The sequence below is a fragment of the Melospiza georgiana genome, chromosome 7 (genome assembly GCF_028018845.1).
Source record: "Melospiza georgiana isolate bMelGeo1 chromosome 7, bMelGeo1.pri, whole genome shotgun sequence".
In the NCBI taxonomy this organism is placed as follows: domain Eukaryota; kingdom Metazoa; phylum Chordata; class Aves; order Passeriformes; family Passerellidae; genus Melospiza; species Melospiza georgiana.
The window spans coordinates 34,777,723-34,784,274 of NC_080436.1; positions in this window are offsets into that span (position 1 = coordinate 34,777,723).

A 6,552-nucleotide genomic window follows, 5' to 3' on the forward strand; every position below is an offset into this window, starting at 1 on the left:
GTTGGCTTAATGGCAAAAATGGCCCATAATGGCAAAAATGGCCCATCTGCAACTGGTGCTGTCAGCTGGAGTTGCACTAAGTCTCTGGAATGGCTGGTTGCTTTCTCTGTGTGCTGTGTGATGAGTCTATTACTGTTTATCTTGTAAATATACATTTAGAGACCTTATAAACCTGGCTGAATTGTTGCATCTGTAGACTAACTGCTCCTTCATAGCCTTGGTGGCTTAGTTAAAGTGCATGTCATTAACTTGATTGACTACAGGAGCTCCCAAGGTTTATCATACCAGTGCAGGTGCTGAACTGGAGTGTGGGAGTAATTCGAGTGGCTGCAGCAGAAGAATAGGAGGCTGGAAATGTCATGAAGTCTCTCACTAGTGTATTTTGAGTCTCTCTTAACCTCACTTCTCACCTTTCTTACAGAAGTATTTGAAGAGAGAAAGAAATGTCAGCAAAGACTTTCAGAATCTTGGATTTTAGGTGCTGTAGAAAAGCAAAGTATTTTACAAGCATTCCAAATCAAATGTCTCCATTTAGGAAATAACAGTTATTAATTCTTTCAATCAAACTACTCAAAGCTTTTATTCTTGTACAAAGATGTATTTTACAGCCTATTTAGGTTAAAAAAAAACAACCAAAAGCAAGCAAACTAACAAAAAAAGGCTTTAATAGGAGTTTATTATAGGAGTACCATAAACCTTGCCACTAAAATTGCCCTTTTGCAGGAGAAAAATGGCAGCTAAGTTCTCTCATTAAAGAGATACTGGCTAACTGCATTAAAGATCAAAATAAAAAAAGCAGCAGCTTAAGATAGAAAGGAAAATTTCAGCCTTTCCAAATGCCACCTCTTCCCATGGAGTTTGTGAACTTACAACATATAAAAACACAGTTTGGAAGGGACCTTTGAGAGCGATCTTGTTCAGAGTCCTCCCCCACACAGAACCAACAACATCAGGTCAGAGATTGCTCAGGATTTTGTCCTGTCTAGTTCTGAAAATCTCCAATGACTCAAACTGCTCCCTTAAAATAAAAAAAGAAAAAAAAAACCCATAAAACTGTTTTGGAGGGATTGATCTGGCTTCTGCCTTTGGAATCAAATGGCTAAAGTTCAGGCTTTCACGATCAGTGAGCAGCTGTTGATTGAAGAACACAGAAATGGTCTCCGGGAGGGAGGTGCAAACTGGCCCTGCACAGGTGTAAATTCCTTCTGAACAGCTGTCCTTTAGTACCTCAAGAGCAAAACAAACAAACAAACAAAATGAGCAACTTTCCTCTCCCTCGCGTTTCATTTCCAAGCTAAATTTTAAACCACACCGTAGCGTTAGGAGTGCTGTACATAAAATTTTTGAAGTCAGGATAAAGGATGGAAACACAGACAGAGCTTTTATTACAGTGCTGCTAAGGATGGTGCTGTAGTAAATAAAGTACTGTTAATATTTTAAGAATGGCATCCCTGAAGTATCTTATAAGATATTTCTCCTCAACTGCCTTTCTTTAGCTGAAAAAAGGAAAAGTGGTTCTTATAAACACATGTGCCTCTGTCTCGTCAACTGCACATGTAATTTTTTCAGGCAGCAATTAAATTTAATTACATAAACTTTCCATATCCAAATTGAATACTTAGTTTTTATACTAAATATAAATTTAGAGTTTCTGAACTGAAATAATTTGTACATTTTTCTTTTTTTCCTCTAACTGGGCCTTTACTGCCTTAGAATAATGAATATAATTATAAAATAATGCCCCCAAAAGACAGAAATGTGCTTAGCATTTTTTATTCCAAGCAGAATATTGTAAGCTTGTGTTTACAAAGCTTGTCTTGTGCACGTGGGTGGACCATGAAATTATTTATCAAATTATTTCAAATAATTAATGAGATGATTGCAAACTGTTCCCAAATAATTCAAAGAAAAAGAGATTACATTAAGCAAGTAAATAATTGCGAACCATTTGCCTAGCTCAATTCCAAACAAATTCTTCCAGTGTCAGGGAAATGAAAGAAAAGGATATCTGTAATACCCACAGATTGCTTTCACACTGCTCCAGCACTCCCTCACTGATGTGGAGTCATTGCCAGAATTTTTCTGTAATTTCCCTAAATTGCTACGTGTGCATATTGTGTTAAATGGACTTCAGTCATAGGGAAAGTCATCTGAGGTCACTTCAAAACTGAAAGACAAAAAGTGACTTAAAATGACTTAAAGGAGTAGTAAATATGTAGAATGTATTTTAAAGTGGTTTTGGAGGAAGGAACATTTTAATGAACTATAGAGCACTATAAATGAGTTTTTAAGTAGAAGGAGAGGACAGAGATGGATGGGGAAAAAAGAAATGGAAGTGAGGAAACAAAATGGATCAGATATGAACAAAGCTGCTCTGCCATACTGTGAGAAGGAAGAGAGCAAACCTCATGAGTGCCACTTCATTCAGTGTTTAGGAAAAGGCACTATTTCTTTGCTAGGCAATGTAGGCCATTATCAGTCACTGATACTTCAAGCATAACATGGGGAAAAAAACATTAAAATAAACTCAGGTTCTATTTTCCCTCCCCTCTTCACTTGTTAAGTGCAGGAACAAAAACCTCTCTTCTAAAAGATACATTTATCTATTTATTTATTTACTATGTTACCTATCAAAAGTCAATGTACAGTTGTATTTGGTAATTTATTTCACCATGAAATGTGCAGGGGTCTGTTTTCTTCCATGGAATATTTAATGTTATGTGAACCTCTGCTTTAGATGACTCTGCTGATAAGCTAACCAAAAGAGATTAATTATCTCATATTGGCCATGATATGCATAATTTCAGATCACAAATGCAGAGCTGGACTGTGTGTCTCTTCTTATTTCCACTCTAACTCCATCTATTCACAGGACATTGCTAAAACAATAATGGAAAAAACAAGAGACCCAGACATAAATATGATACCATAAGTAAATAAGGTACATAAGTAAATTCACTCCACAGCAAATGATTTTTCACTACAGCTACCCACAAAATAGCTTTTTTCTTTCATGAAATATCCAAGTCCAAACCTGACAAATAAGTACAGAAATCCCTGGGTGGATGCAGGACTGATCCAGGTGTGCTGAAGAGCTCCTGAGTGGGGCAGTCTGATGCATGGGGCATTTCAGACAAAAGTATTTTAGTTTTCAAGACAAAATTTTGTGGTAGATTTTTTTTTTTGTTGTTTGTTTGCATTTTTCCTTATTTTTTTCAGGCAATGGTAACCTTTCCACAGAAAGGGAACACCACTAGTAACTGTTAAAAAAATAAAGTTGTAATTTTTTATTCATTTGTTTAAATTGGGACTTTCTCCTCATCCTTCCCTCCATTTTTTTGCCTGCATTGCTGGGCTATGGCTGAGCCACCTGTTTCACAGATCTGTCATAATCCATTTCTTGGGTGGTTTTCTACTCGTTGTGTTTAAATTAGAGGTAGGGAAGGGGATTGAAATATTCTCCTGCTACTTCATAAATGTTAATTCTGCTGCAGAAATACAGATGAGAGCAAGACTTTGTCTTCCCTTGTGAGACCTGTAAAATATACAGACAGTAAATGCTTGTACATGCTCAACAACCAGATAGTTTAGCAAATCCTTTCCTAATATTTTTTCTATGTAAATAAGCACCAATAAATGTTTTGGCTTTAAACACCTTGATTGTTTAGCATGCAGAATTTTAGACATGTCAGCTCTGGTTGTTTGATTTATACCTTTGACCTATCTCTAATTATTTTAACCTTATAATTTGCATAAATCCAATCTTTGCTGTCAGACTTGGAAGACAACAGAAATCCCCTTATGCATTGTGATTCACTGAAGAAATTAGAGGTGTGATACGTTTTCATTTGACCCTTTACAACTTCTTCTAACTTTGAATTACTCCAGTGAATTTTTCTGTTGCTGAAAGTAAAAGATGTAGAGAACAGATTACTGCTGAGTGCTTTTTGCCTGCTCCTGACAAAGGGAATCGATGACTCCCTGCAACATCTGTGCTGTACCTGAGCTGCCCAGCTCAGCAGGGAGGGTTGGACTGTGGCTCTCAAGAAATTCAGGTCAGAGGCACTGGTTTTCTTCATTATATCACCTATCAAACTTGCAAACTCGAATTTGAATTCTGTTTCGAATTCTGCACGCTGACTCATCGTGCCATAGGGAATTCAGTTTTTTTAGACCTTTGGTTCAAGCCCACTTTGAGCTGTGAGGATGCTGCCAGACTGCTATTGACACTTGGCACTGGATGAACTGGGAGATCTCTCTCTGAGGGGCAAGTGGCCCTTTCTGGCTTTTCTCAGCTCCCTGGAGCCAGAGTGAGCATCCTTCCTGTGTGGGTGGTGGAAAAGTATGCAATGTGAGATGGCAATTTAAACTTCCAAAACTTATTTCTGTGGAAGAAACTGTTGTGAGAGGAGAAATGGTGGCCTTATCAGGCATGGTTTCATACATAAAATTGAAAAGTTTATTTAGTTGGCATTTGCCTGGTGCTTTACCCTGGTGCAGGAGGGTGGTTAGTACTTCCTCACCTCACAAGATGTGGTGACAGGCCTTCATCTGAAAAAACTGGGAGCTGTTCTGATGTTGCAATAATGAAGGCCATTTACTATCTATTAGCTCGGATGGATTAAAAGGTTAAACCAGTTTCTGGTGAAAATTAATTATGCTGAGAATTCAGTTAGAAGGGTTCTTTGATGTCTGGCATTTGCATGTCTGTGATGAGGAATAGGTCACCTGCTTTGTGCATAAACTCTCAAGGCTTACAAGAAGAGGAATAGCAAAGTTCCCTGCTAATCTACTTCTCCTGCTTAAGAATGAGTTTCCTACTGATGTGGAGGGAGTCAAACCTCGCTGATGTGATTATCTGCAGGTTGGCTAACATTGGGCAGGAATTAGAAGCAGCTTTGTGGCTTCATTTAAGGATAATCTCACTCTCCTACTTAGCTACAGCAAGGAACTCTCCATCCTCTTTCATTCTGCTCTTCTGAAGGTGCTGGTGAGAAAACTGATACTAAAGGGTGGAAATGCAATGTATTTGATAGTAATGTGACAAATCAGGCATTCATTGGTCTGGCCATGGGCTGCATGACCCTTCCACACCATGAGGTTTGATTAGCTACTGGAGTGCACCTCGGCATAGGCCCTTCTGTGTCAGTGCTGGAGAACTTCTCACTTTGTACACCTGGCACTTGCAGGCTTGGGCAGGTGCTGCCCCCACCTCCCTCTGTGTCCCTGTGTCATGATGCAGTGCCACAGGCTGTTGACAGAGTGTCTAACACAATTTGGGAGTGACCTAAGTGGCATCTTTATATACAGCCATTCCTTTATGAAGAGAAGAAAAGGAACTGGGTTATGATGACCTGTAAAAATAAAAGCTTTGAGAATGAGGTCAGTGACACATGCTTCGGAAATTGCTTGCAGTGAAGACTCATTGCCTTCAAGGCAGTAAATGTTACCAGTCTGTAGTTAATGCCTTGATGAGAAAGGTGCTGTATGCTCAAGAAGTGACAAAACCCTTCACTTGGCAGCTCCTGACAGTCTCACAGCTCATGGGGCTGGTTTCAGACAGCCTCAAGGATGTTAAAAATCTGCAGTGCAAACTTGTACAATCTGCTCACTTTCTCTACAGCCTCTCCTGCCTTCAGTATGAGTTAGTCATGTTAGTCACACGGCTTCCCAGCCCTCTTACAGACAACCTGAATTCAGAGTTTGAATGTAACTGCTGAGACATCAACTGACCCCTCCAGTTACACTGTGAACAGAGCCAAAAGCAGTGCTTGTGTAATTCTTATAATGATAGAATAGATTTGCAATTGTGTTTAATCTGAGTCTATTATTGCTGAAGAAATTGTTGATTCCACATAGGGCAATTAAAGTGCTCAATACTGCTTCTACCTGGAGTGAGCCTTGCCTTTCAAAGAAAATAGAAACAGAGAGCCCAGCCAGCTCTGTGTTTGCAGCACTTTGCTCACCTCTGCTTTTGACCTTTATGTAAATGAAATAGCCATTCCACATCATTGAAACCATATGCACAGAGCAGTTTAAAATATTGGCTACTTCTCGGGTCAGTGATGCCAGAACAATGTGGAAGCAACAAAGAGGAAGATGATTATGCAAAACAAGAGTTACCTTCTCAAATGAACAAGTCACAAACATCTTCCTTTCATGACACCTAGAAGAAATGTCAAGCTTTGCAAGCAATTTGGATCTGCTAAATCCAAAACTTGCCACCATTAAATATAATCTGCAATTAAGTAATTATCTCCCTTCTCTCCATTGTCTTCCACTATACAAGAAGCTTTGCTGGGAGTGAGGATTTTGTTACCTGACCTGTTGATTAGGCTTAAAAGATGTAGGTTTGGAAAAGTTGCAGTAAACTTACTTTCCTAAGTGCCCAGTTACTAAAGTGAACAGCATTAGAATAAAGACTATAATTCATTAGCTATGACTTGTAACTCTTACCTTTATCTCCCTTTGGTTAAGGGCTCTGGCTTCATGTAACTATTTCATTTCTAGGTCCACTCTTTACAGATGGAACATAATATTTGATGAACTGTG